Here is a 14,236-nt window from a genome sequence, read left to right on the forward strand (position 1 = left end):
TATAAGTAGAAATAAATACATAAATAGCAAAATAAAGACTAATATGGATCCGATGTTCAGGAAACGTTTCTAAGATGTAAGATGAAATATAAAGCAAAGAGAGGCTGAAACAGGCTTGTCTTTAATTACAGCAGACACCTTCAGTAACCAATTCAGACAGCCGATTTTTTTAAAAAAGATGAAATTAATAAAAAAACACGAAAACCTTTAAGATGTAGTCTACAAATATTTACAAGGAAATTTACATGTTTAACCTTGTGAGAGAGACTGTTTTGATGGCAGCGTAGAAAACATTCATCATTTAAATAAATAATTAGCTCTTATTATTATATTGGAAGCAATCAAATAAAAGTAGTTAAGAAAAGTAGTTATTATGTTATTGATTATAGTCAATATATTCTCACAATTTCGATATCGATTGTAACACAATAACACTCCGTGATTACTAGCAATCTTTTCAGCACATCTAAGCTAACTGTTTGTGTTTTAACTGAATACTTTGCAAATCCTTTAAACAATCACAAACAAATATTACATCTGGCTAATCCTACAATCTTCAAGAAGTAGTCAGTAGTATAATTTAAGGATTTTAGAATAATCCCTTTTCCAGTAATAATGCATTGAATAATCACATCTATCAGAAGCATTTTTATTGATCTTCTTTTATAGTATTGAATTCAACTAACATTGGTAAAAAAATTTAAATTTGAAGAATACTTCCGAGGAATTTTGCTATAAATTAACGTAATACAAGTATTTTACGCTAGATTTTTTTAAAAAAATTAAAATAGTGTAATAAATCAGAGTTAAAATTATACATGCATGACTTTATAAATAAAAAAAATTAAGGGTGTGGCATCGCTTGCCTCAAGTATTCAATAATAAAATTGTTCTGCAAACATTTCGATAACTCAGCAAACTACAAAAACCAAGTCGAAAAGGCTAAGATTAGATAGGTAGACTTTACTTTGAATATCTGATTAACTTCAACGTTAAAAGTAGATATGAAAGAAATTGAAGTTGATAAGATATAATCTAACTTAATTTTTTTTACAAATTATTTTATAATTGATTTTAACGGTACTTACAATTAGGCTCCACGATAGTCGAACGGTTAGAGGCTAGGCCTACAAAACTAAGATGTATTGTAGGACTGGGTTCGATTCACGGGTTCTAGGGGCCTTGGATGTTTCCTAATCGCCTCCGACCTCACGACATTAAGTTTGATAATTTTGGACATTAAGCCCGCCTGACAAAATAGGCATTACCTTACTTTATACTTTATTGTACTTACAATTGTAACCATAACTGGCCGTGATAGGTAACCTTGTTGTTGATTAGTTGCCACTATTACACTAGTAGGTTTGTAGTAAGTTTTCATCAATTGATTAACTTTTACGAGGAGTATTATCAGAAACAAGTATAGAACACTACCGCACTATGAAAGAGTCACACAGCTGTAACGTTCGACAAAGAATGTAAGAAGGTTTCAACTAGGTTACAGAACATTGGTGACTAAATTTTATTATATTGTTCAAAAGGCATTGTAGCTAACTCATAATTTTAAATTGTACTTTTTCAATAGAATGGCTTAGAAACCCATTAAATTTATATTTAAAAAAAGAGAAAAAAGTAAAGTAATTGGCTACTTTTTCAGGTGGGTCCAACTACCCAATTAGGTGTCGCGGAAGGAGACAACTAAAAAATATAGTATAGATTCCTCACATTAACCATCAAATAAAATCCAAAGCCTAGACCGGTTGTTCTTAACCGGTGTTCCGTGAATATGGTCCAAGTGTTCCGCGAAATTTCAATTTTAAATGTATTGAAATTTAGAAACTTAGGAAAGATACGAAAACAAAAAATTGTTCCTTATTTTTTAATTTGAATTTAATTTTAAGTTCTTGCTAAATACGGAATTTCAAATTATTTAATGTTAGTGTTCCGCGAGAAAAATATATATATATAATTGTGTACCGCGTCATTGAAAAGGTTAAGAACCACTGATATAAAGGGTTGAAAATGTTTGTCTCTTGTACACTTTGTTTTTCTCAATTACAAACTATAGTTATTTTGTGCACAGATCTAGAAATGTAGAAGATATAAAGAGTTGAAAATTTTTTGGGTCATGAAATGCTGTAAAATTATGGCCGTTCTATATCTCCCACTGTTAATCACGTATTCGTATGGAATTTTTGTCTCTTGTACACTTTGTTTTTCTCAATTACAAACTATAGTTATTTTGTGCACAGATCTAGAAATGTAGAAGATATAAAGAGTTGAAAATTTTTTGGGTCATGAAATGCTGTAAAATTATGGCCGTTCTATATCTCCCACTGTTAATCACGTATTCGTATGGAATTTTTGTCTCTTGTACACTTTGTTTTTCTCAATTACAAACTATAGTTATTTTGTGCACAGATCTAGAAATGTAGAAGATATAAAGAGTTGAAAATTTTTTGGGTCATGAAATGCTGTAAAATTATGGCCGTTCTATATCTCCCACTGTTAATCACGTATTCGTATGGAATTTTTGTCTCTTGTACACTTTGTTTTTCTCAATTACAAACTATAGTTATTTTGTGCACAGATCTAGAAATGTAGAAGATATAAAGAGTTGAAAATTTTTTGGGTCATGAAATGCTGTAAAATTATGGCCGTTCTATATCTCCCACTGTTAATCACGTATTCGTATGGAATTTTTGTCTCTTGTACACTTTGTTTTTCTCAATTACAAACTATAGTTATTTTGTGCACAGTTCTAGAAATGTAGAAGATATAAAGAGTTGAAAATTTTTTGGGTCATGAAATGCTGTAAAATTATGGCCGTTCTATATCTCCCACTGTTAATCACGTATTCGTATGGAATTTTTGTCTCTTGTACACTTTGTTTTTCTCAATTACAAACTATAGTTATTTTGTGCACAGATCTAGAAATGTAGAAGATATAAAGAGTTGAAAATTTTTTGGGTCATGAAATGCTGTAAAATTATGGCCGTTCTATATCTCCCACTGTTAATCACGTATTCGTATGGAATTTTTGTCTCTTGTACACTTTGTTTTTCTCAATTACAAACTATAGTTATTTTGTGCACAGATCTAGAAATGTAGAAGATATAAAGAGTTGAAAATTTTTTGGGTCATGAAATGCTGTAAAATTATGGCCGTTCTATATCTCCCACTGTTAATCACGTATTCGTATGGAATTTTTGTCTCTTGTACACTTTGTTTTTCTCAATTATAAACTATAGTTATTTTGTGCACAGATCTAAAAAGGTAGAATATATAAAGGGTTGAAAATGTTTTGGGTCATGAATTTCTGTAAAATTATGGCCGTTCTATATCTCCCACTGTTAATCACGTATTCGTATGGAATTTTTGTCTCTTGTACACTTTGTTTTTCTCAATTATAAACTATAGTTATTTTGTGCACAGATCTATAAATATAGAAGACATAAAGGGTTGAAAATTTTTTGGGTCATGAAATTCTGTAAAATTATGGCCGTTCTATATCTCCCACTGTTAATCACGTATTCGTATGGAATTTTTGTCTCTTGTACACTTTGTTTTTCTCAATTACAAACTATAGTTATTTTGTGCACAGATCTAGAAATGTAGAAGATATAAAGAGTTGAAAATTTTTTGGGTCATGAAATGCTGTAAAATTATGGCCGTTCTATATCTCCCACTGTTAATCACGTATTCGTATGGAATTTTTGTCTCTTGTACACTTTGTTTTTCTCAATTATAAACTATAGTTATTTTGTGCACAGATCTAAAAAGGTAGAATATATAAAGGGTTGAAAATGTTTTGGGTCATGAATTTCTGTAAAATTATGGCCGTTCTATATCTCCCACTGTTAATCACGTATTCGTATGGAATTTTTGTCTCTTGTACACTTTGTTTTTCTCAATTATAAACTATAGTTATTTTGTGCACAGATCTATAAATATAGAAGACATAAAGGGTTGAAAATTTTTTGGGTCATGAAATTCTGTAAAATTATGGCCGTTCTATATCTCCCACTGTGAACCACGTACTGGTATGGATTTTTTTTCTCTTGTACACTTTGTTTTTCTCAATTATAAACTATAGTTATTTTGTGCACAGATCTAAAAAGGTAGAAGATATAAAAGGTTGAAAATTTTTTGGGTCATGAAATTTTGTAAAATTATGGCCGTTCTATATCCCCCACTGTGAACCACGTATTGGTATGGAATTTTTTTCTCTTGTACACTTTGTTTTTCTCAATTATAAACTATAGTTATTTTGTGCACAGATCTATAAATATAGAAGACATAAAGGGTTGACAATTTTTTGGGTCATGAAATTCTGTAAAATTATGGCCGTTCTATATCTCCCACTGTGAACTACGTACTGGTATGGAATTTTTTTCTCTTGTACACTTTGTTTTTCTCAATTATAAACTATAGTTATTTTGTGCACAGATCTATAATTTTAGAAGATATCAAGGGTTGAAAATTTTTTGGGTCATGAAATTCTGTAAAATTATGGCCGTTCTATATCTCCTACTGTGAAGCACGTATTGATATGGAATTTTTTATTCTCTTATACACTTTGTTTTTCTCAATTATAAACTATAGTTATTTTGTGCACAGATCTATAAATGTAGAAGATATCAAGGGTTGAAAATTTTTTGGGTCATGAAATTCTGTAAAATTATGGCCGTTCTATATCTCCCACTGTTAATCACGTATTCGTATGGAATTTTTTTCTCTTGTACACATTGTTTTTCCCAATTATAAACTATAGTTATTTTGTGCACAGATCTATAATTTTAGAAGATATAAAGCAGTGGTTCTTTACCGGTGTTCCGCGAATATGGTCCAAGTGTTCCGCGAAATTTACACACTGGGAATCGAACCCACTAAACCAACAATACATCTTAGCATTGCGTGTCTAGTCTCTAACATACTTTACTATAAATTTCTCATATTAACCATTAAATAAAATCCACAAGGTCTAAGACAAGGGAATCGAACCCACTAAACCAACAGTACATCTTAGCATTGCGTGTCTAGTCTCTAACCGCCTTACATACTTTACTATAAATTTCTCTATTAACCATTAAATTAAATTCAACGCCTAGACACCGGGGGAATCGAAATTTCTCATATTAACCATTAAATAAAATCCACAAGGTCTAAGACAAGGGAATCGAACCCACTAAACCAACAGTACATCTTAGCATTGCGTGTCTAGTCTCTAACCGCCTTACATACTTTACTATAAATTTCTCTATTAACCATTAAATTAAATTCAACGCCTAGACACCGGGGGAATCGAACCCACTAGACCAACAATACACCTTAGCTTTGCGGGTCTAGTCTCTTAACTGCTCGGCTACCAAGTCACTTAAATTAATATAATGAAAACGCCAATATTAAATAAGAACGTGTTTGAAATTTAAATTTCCCTTCACTAAATTTAGCATAATATAGGTGGCCATTATTTTGCTATTAGAGAAGAAATATATTTTAACCATTTTTTTTTTTTTTTTATGATAACAAAACGCTAATAACAGAATGTGATACACACACACACATATATATATATATATACACAAATATGTAGTGGTAAGGCGTGTGTTATACTGTCGATTGCATAACAAGTGTTATATTTGAAAATGTAGAAGACAATGTTCTACGCCCACTAGATAGTCCATAAATATTTGATGTGAAAGCTAACCAATACCTACTCAAGATATATTACAGGAGAAAAGAATACAGAAACTGTACTATTCACTGGTTTGTCTTATTTACATTGCATATATTAATTTACTGTTGTCTTTCTGTCAGATATATGATCGGAGACCAGCTAATTTTTTTTGTATTATAAACAATAACACCAGTTTCATTACAATTCACTAAATAGCCGACATGTTTAGAAATAGGTAATTATTAATTAATTGAATTCTTGCTTTCTCTCATGGGAGGATTTTGATTGGATCAACAATTGAATAGGCCAATCAAAACAAAGGCCTTAAGCCTTAAACAAATTAATTTCCTCCATAAGCAATTCTGGATTTTGAATAATTATTAGAACTACGTGTTGGTAATGAGCTCATAGATGGCAGCATTTAAATGATACTAAAGATCTTTACAACTTTATCTCATCTCTCCCCAGGACTACTTCATGAAAACTTATTCGGCCATAATATGGTCAATACTTTGAATGTTAGGAAAGCGATTTAATAATATTAAAGATCGCACACAAAAGTTGACATAGTAATAACAATATTTAGCCTAATAATACCCTAATTTTCATTAACTGTAATTAGTCAATAAACAATTTAAAACTGCAAATTTAGTTTTAAACCATTTAACTATTAAGTTTTTTAATTATTTTTACAGTACAGTTTTTATTATTTAAAAATAAACACTATCCTATATATATATATATAAAAAAAAAATCATTTTCAAATACTTAAACTTAATCTTCCTTTGGCAAATTAAAACCTTCTTCAAAATAATTAACTCAAAAAGGTTTTATATGATTAAAAAAAATATATATATAGTCTATAAGAAGATTTTTTTAATTAATTAGAAAGAGTTTCTAATTAATTAAGGTTTTCATTCAACAATAAATATTTAGAATTAATTTATTTTCTGATATTCTTCTTTGTTAACTATTCAGTAAAAATAAAAGCAAGAGAGGAAAAGACGCAATACTTTTTTAATGAAGAAGTTAACTATGTAATTAAGGCAACACAGTTAACTGCGCACTTTTTTTTAATGAAATTAGTATATCTGTTTAAAGTTATAGTAATATTTTATAAACTTGATATTTAACAAATTATAATTTAAAATTGAACAATATTAATTATTATTTACTGCTATAAAGAGAAAAAAAAAGTAGGACAAGTTCATGGGGTTGATATATCGATTTGTTTGTTACTACTGTATACATTAGTTACTGTTACTACATTCCAATTCAGCGCTATCTTCATCTCGATATCGATATTAGTAAAAGCTAATTTGTGAGAGAAACCTAGTTATATCAAATCGTATAATTTGTGGTACTTGTATAATTATTTTTTCGTAGTAAAGTTGTAGTAATCTTCTTTACAGCGTAATTCTTTCAAATAATTTACTATCTATTTAGTAAATTGCGCATTATAAGTATTAAGTTGAGAGGAATGCTTTGGTCGAGTAATGACAGGTGTAGTTTTAGTTTTTTTTTAAATGAGATATTTATTAACGGGTTGATGGTAGACAGTCTTATTGCGATTTTTTTTTTGTGTCTGTTTTATTTTATTATCTTAAATTTTTCATCACATTCATTTTCGTGTTAATGAAAGCACTTCACAACGTGGGCTCCAGAAATTTCGGTATGAACTTTAAGAAAAGCCTATGATAAAATCGAAGAAGATACATCGTAGAAAGCTGATCCATTTCAAATGGCTGAGCCACTTTGGCTGGTGGGTAGTTGAAAGCTCATTGGCAAAGAAACCGGAAGAAGTAGGTGCCCCATGATTTTAAATGATCGACATTAACTGTCACGTTTATAGTTTTTTGTTCTTCTTTGTATTTGAGCAACAAAAACAAAACCAACTTTTTTTGGGGCAGGATCAAATTGAGACTTATAATAAGAAGTAGACCCTGAACGGGAAACAGGAAGCATTCTGGATAGTTATTAAACCAGGCTGAGTTTTACAAACACTTCCCAAAAGCCCAATATCCCCTTCTCCAAAGTAAAACCTGGTTTAAAGATGGTGGTCACCGTCTAGAACACCCTAAACTTTTTTTTTTGTTTTTTTTTGAAAAATAAGTGAAAATCATTCACTTCAAAGCCGCAACCATCAAGATTTATATCGGTTTACCAGAAATTACGCCAACAACAGCCGGCCATAACAATCTGGCATTGATCAAAAAGCAGAAGGAGTTCCAACCCTATAGTATGACAATATCCACCTACACGTTTTCACAGATCACCGTCCAAATAGAAGAATGATTTGAAGATGGATGTTCTGCCAAAGTCAGCTGACGAGGCCCATGTATTTATGAATTTTATTAGTGGGTATCCACCGAGAAAGAGTTTCATCAATGAGTGATTACTCTTATCATGTCTTACATGTAAATTTAATCAGTACCATCAAATTTACTTGATGCAACATTTGTTTTAGTTGTAAATATGGCTAATAAAAAAAAAATATAGTGGTAAAATCTTCACCAATTTGCTAATGGGGCGCCACGATAGCCGAGCGGTTAATAGACTAGACCCTCAATGCTAAGATGTATTGTTGGTTTAGTGGCTTCGATTCCCGGTGTCTAGGCCTTGGATTTTATTTGTTAATATGAGAAATTTGTAGTATAATATGTTAGGCGGTTAAGAGACTAGACCCGCAATGCTAAGATGTATTGTTGGTTTAGTGGGTTTGATTCCCCTGGTCTAGGCTTTGGATTTTATTTGTTAATATGAGAAATTTGTAGTATAATATGTTTGGCGGTTAACAGACTAGACCCGCAATGCTAAGATGTATTGTTGGTTTAGTGGGTTCGATTCCCCCGGTCTAGGCCTTGGATTTTATTTGTTAATATGAGAAATTTGTAGTATAATATGTTTGGCGGTTAACAGACTAGACCCGCAATGCTAAGATGTATTGTTGGTTTAGTGGGTTCGATTCCCGGTGTCTAGGCCTTGGATTTTATTTGTTAATATGAGAAATTTGTAGTATAATATGTTAGGCGGTTAAGAGACTAGACCCGCAATGCTAAGATGTATTGTTGGTTTAGTGGGTTCGATTCCCGGTGTCTAGGCCTTGGATTTTATTTGTTAATATGAGAAATTTGTAGTATAATATGTTTGGCGGTTAACAGACTAGACCCGCAATGCTAAGATGTATTGTTGGTTTAGTGGGTTCGATTCCCGGTGTCTAGGCCTTGGATTTTATTTGTTAATATGAGAAATTTGTAGTATAATATGTTAGGCGGTTAAGAGACTAGACCCGCAATGCTAAGATGTATTGTTGGTTTAGTGGGTTCGATTCCCGGTGTCTAGGCCTTGGATTTTATTTGTTAATATGAGAAATTTGTAGTATAATATGTTAGGCGGTTAAGAGACTAGACCCGCAATGCTAAGATGTATTGTTGGTTTAGTGGGTTTGATTCCCCCCGGTCTAGGCCTTGGATTTTATTTGTTAATATGAGAAATTTGTAGTATAATATGTTTGGCGGTTAACAGACTAGACCCGCAATGCTAAGATGTATTGTTGGTTTAGTGGGTTCGATTCCCGGTGTCTAGGCCTTGGATTTTATTTGTTAATATGAGAAATTTGTAGTATAATATGTTAGGCGGTTAAGAGACTAGACCCGCAATGCTAAGATGTATTGTTGGTTTAGTGGGTTCGATTCCCGGTGTCTAGGCCTTGGATTTTATTTGTTAATATGAGAAATTTGTAGTATAATATGTTTGGCGGTTAACAGACTAGACCCGCAATGCTAAGATGTATTGTTGGTTTAGTGGGTTCGATTCCCTGTGTCTAGGCCTTGGATTTTATTTGTTAATATGAGAAATTTGTAGTATAATATGTTTGGCGGTTAACAGACTAGACCCGCAATGCTAAGATGTATTGTTGGTTTAGTGGGTTCGATTCCCGGTGTCTAGGCCTTGGATTTTATTTGTTAATATGAGAAATTTGTAGTATAATATGTTAGGCGGTTAAGAGACTAGGCCCGCAATGCTAAGATGTATTGTTGGTTTAGTGGGTTCGATTCCCGGTGTCTAGGCCTTGGATTTTATTTGTTAATATGAGAAATTTGTAGTATAATATGTTTGGCGGTTAACAGACTAGACCCGCAATGCTAAGATGTATTGTTGGTTTAGTGGGTTCGATTCCCGGTGTCTAGGCCTTGGATTTTATTTGTTAATATGAGAAATTTGTAGTATAATATGTTTGGCGGTTAACAGACTAGACCCGCAATGCTAAGATGTATTGTTGGTTTAGTGGGTTCGATTCCCGGTGTCTAGGCCTTGGATTTTATTTGTTAATATGAGAAATTTGTAGTATAATATGTTAGGCGGTTAAGAGACTAGACCCGCAATGCTAAGATGTATTGTTGGTTTAGTGGGTTCGATTCCCCAGGTCTAGACCTTGGATTTATATTTAATGGTTAATATGAGAAATTTATATAATAGCAAACTAATATATAGCTAGTCGCCTCCGTCCACGACACCTAACTTGATAGCTAGACGTAAAGCCTGCCATAAAAAAATAGGTATTACTTTCCTTTTTCCTTTTACCAATTTAGGGACAGGTAAAACGAAAAAAAGGGGCATTTATTCAAAATTCCTTGAATCCCATGGACCCAATTTTAACACTGTCAAAATCAATTACATGATTTAGCGCTTATCTTTTGGTGGAGCTTAAGTTAATATGAGGAAAAATGGTAACCATATAGTTGTTATACTGTTCTATTAAATGAAGTCTTATAGTTTATTATTTTTTAGTATTAAACCAGCAAAAAATAAACAAAAAATCTTGAATCCTACAAAAATAGAAGTGTTAATCTGTCAATATATTTACATAACTAACAACTTAAACCGAAAGTGAATAAAACAGAAGGCAAGAAGCGAAGAAAATACAAGTAGAAATAGAAGTGGAAGGAGGGGAATTGTGGTAGTGGGTAACTGGCAGTGGAGGGGGCACAGACTTGATATATAGAGTGTCGCAATAACAAGCGGACTGAACTTGGCCCAGTTCTAGTGCTCCACACACTGTCCCCGGGCTCTCTTGCTGCTAACATCATACAGCACGGCTGATATTCCACCACCTCTGTATGGGGGGGGGGTCCCTTTTCGGCACCAATATTTATATCCAATATCTCCCCACTCTAACAACACACTCAATTCACTGAGCGACATTCTTTTAAAGAGTAACAAAATAATTATTAAAGAAGTGCATACTATCAAATATAATCAAACAAAGAAAGAAATATTTTAAAACGTGACTACATTTTTATAAAACCATAAACTAATATTGTAATTTATCTTCTTTCTTTTTACTAGAAGTGGCTGCGAAACCAAAAAGTGGAGTAGAACCGGTTGAATTGTTGAATTCAACAATTCAAAAGGAAACAAAATGACAAATACCTGTTTCCCATCCAGAGGATTTGATCTACTTCAAAGCCTTAGTGAAGTTAAACTAGCAGACTCAAGAAAATTAACACAGTAAAAGAATGTGACGCCGAAGGAAATATAAATAAATAAAGTTGTGGGGTTGGATACGTAAAATGGGCAATCGATATTACAAAAACAAAATTAGATTGGTGGGTTTGAATTTGTTTTAGATTGGGAAGGCATTGCTGCTACTTCGTACAGTTCTAGTCTGATTTGTCATTTATTTATTTATTTATTTTTGAGCGTGATAATTTTTGAGCGATTACTTAAGTATGTAGAGAAGATAAAAATGATTTTTGAGTTCGAAGCGTTTGAGGATATCATGCAGTTTATGTGCACTTAAAACAGATATAAAGCTTTGCATGTGGCCATTTAGACAGGTAAGATGTAAAGTAAAGCCTATTTTTAAAGGCAGGCTTTACATCCCAATTAGGTATCGTGGACAGAGCCGACTAGCAAACATACTTGAATATAAATTTCTTATAACCATTAAATAAAATCTAAGGCCAAGAGACCGGGAATCGAACCCACTAAACCAACAATACATCTTAGCATTGCGGGTCTAGTATCTTAACCACTCGGCTACCGAGCCGACGGGGTTAATTAGTTTAAGGAAAGTGCTACATTATTCTCATTTATTTAGAAACTAAACTTCTTAAATTTCACAAAACTAGCAGGCTGTTTAAATTTAAAGAGAGTAAAATTTAAATTTTAATATGGGATAAATAGTAAAAACAAAAAAAAAAAAAAGGAAACAAAATCGATGGACAAAGGGAAGTAATGGAGAATGAGAGATGGAAGGATATAGATAACGAGAAAGAGGGAGGGACGAAGGAGAATATTATCATGGTGGCGTGTGTTCTCTGAGAACACGATTCAGGAACTGCGGTTTGAAGGCGGCGGTCATATCCGCCAACAAAACAATGTAAGAGACCGCTGCAACTAGTCATCCCATTTCTTAGAACTGTAGAACTGAAGTTATTTAGTTTTCGTTTTTTAAAGAATAATTTTTATATTATGTATATGCTTACTGAGTGCTATAATTCTACAATTACTTTGATAATAACAATCCTTTTTATTATGCTAACTAAAGTAATTAATTTTATTATTAAAGATAATTATGAGAAGTTATTATTATTTATAATTATAAACGTAAGCAAAAAAATTAATATAGGACAATATTTCCTCAATGCTTCAACTGAATGACTCATCAAGTAACTTTTTAAAATAAGTCTAGCCAACCATTAACTGTCTGCTGTTTATTGCAGCAGGTTTTCTGTTCTTTTTATTCTTGTTGCATTTAAATAATATCTAAATAAAAAGAATATTAACGTACTTTTGGTTATTAACTGACTGAGTTTAAAACAGTTTCAGTTCTTGCTGTTTATTATTATTTAATCAATAATAAAACATAATCAATTTTCACTAAGTCAGGTGATAAGTAAAAACACTTCTGAAATACTATGAGGTGTTTATCACTTAAAAGTAATCGTGCAAGCCATGCTTCTTTTGGAACTTGCGGGAAGAACAATCAAGTTTACAAGTTAACAGTTTCTTGGTCCAACGTTTCTAAGTGAATCTCAGTTTTTGAAACAGAGTCGCTTTGGCGCATTAGGTAACCGGTGATACCCAATGCACACCAGTGAAAAGAACTAATCTTTCTCTAGAACAACTCCTAGCTTCAACAAAAATGTTTGGCTGAATTTTCCAAAATAATAGTTCAGTCACATTAATTTGTCCGCCGGGGAATTGTAGGGTTACCGGCAATGTGGAGACTGACCAGTGCAGTTACAAGAGCTGCAGGTATTATTCCATATCGGGGAGGTTCCAGTATCCGGGCTACATCGCTCTTATTAAAAGAAAAAACGAAGAAGAAATGATGTCAGAGATGGCTTGCCAATAAGTAAAGGGAAATCAACAGAATATTCCCTCCCCAATTATCACTAATTTTATAATCGATTAATTTCATAAAACCTTTAACAGAATAATAGTTCTTTGCAAATTAAAAGGATCGTATTTTTATGTGCAGTAATTATGTGTTATTAACCTAACATATATTTGTTATATAACTTTTAATTTACATCAAAATAATATTTTCTTGATTACGTACTACATAAGTATTTCTAGAACACTAGATGCTGAACTTTACATACAGTTAACTGTACATAACTAACCTTGAAGATTAACAGTATACTATAATTAAAGGAAATACCACACAAAGAAATAGAACCCTCTCATTATCTTATTTTACAAAAAAAAGAAAACACCACAAAGTGCCAACGTCTAGCCCACCGCCATCTTTATTAAACACAATGCACTTTTCTCTTTGTAATTTTTAAAGAGATATATTTTTGTAGATTCAATAAATGTGTTTTGGAAGCAATAAAAACATAATATAAATTAGAAAAAAATAAAATAAAATCAGTTATTATATTATATAAAACATTTTATATGAATATATAATTTAAGTGAAGAAAAGAAGAGGAGAAATGAAGAAAATTCAAGGGGGGCGGGCTAGAATATATTTGGAGAGGCGATGTTTTCAGAACGGAGGATAGTTGGCGACAAATTCAACCGCGGGCCCCCCCTCTTCAAACTATGATGGCTATTGTGTAGTCATTTTTTATTTCTCTCTCTCTCTCTCTGTCTTTTTTCATTTTTTTTTCCTATCCAATACAGTGGGAAAATAAAATAGAAAATTCACATGCGAATAATTTTATTCAATTAAAATCATTTATTCTTCTAAAATTTGGATTTTCACTTTCTCATAAGTGAATTTTTGCCATTTAAAAAAAGAAAATTCCATTTCATGTTACACGTTTTGGGATTCCCCTAAAAATGATTGTGTTTTTCTTTAAGTAAACAGTATTCTAACAAAAAATAGTCATAAACCAGGGGAACAGAAGTAGCCACAAACTGGGAACAGAAGTTGCCACAAACTAGGAACAGAAATAGTCACATACTAGAAACAGAAGTAGCCACATACTAGAAACAAAAGTATCCACAATCTGGGAACAGATGTAACCACCAACTAGGAACAAATTGTACAGCAAGAAAGCGCACATATGCCAGCACCAGTAGTCTACCAGAAAGAAG

The 14,236-nt window shown here is 32.2% G+C and overlaps 1 protein-coding gene across 4 annotated transcripts in view; it reads right to left on the minus strand.

Moving 5' to 3' along the window:
- The window catches only part of ftz-f1 (ftz transcription factor 1), a 355,962-nt gene that overhangs the window by 31,742 nt on the left and 309,984 nt on the right, over positions 1 to 14,236 (minus strand). The gene's annotated exons all lie outside the window — the stretch shown is intronic.

The sequence above is a fragment of the Rhodnius prolixus genome, unplaced genomic scaffold, assembly GCF_049639745.1.
Source record: "Rhodnius prolixus isolate KJV_2025 unplaced genomic scaffold, Rpr scaffold_2, whole genome shotgun sequence".
NCBI classification, from domain to species: Eukaryota; Metazoa; Arthropoda; class Insecta; order Hemiptera; family Reduviidae; genus Rhodnius; species Rhodnius prolixus.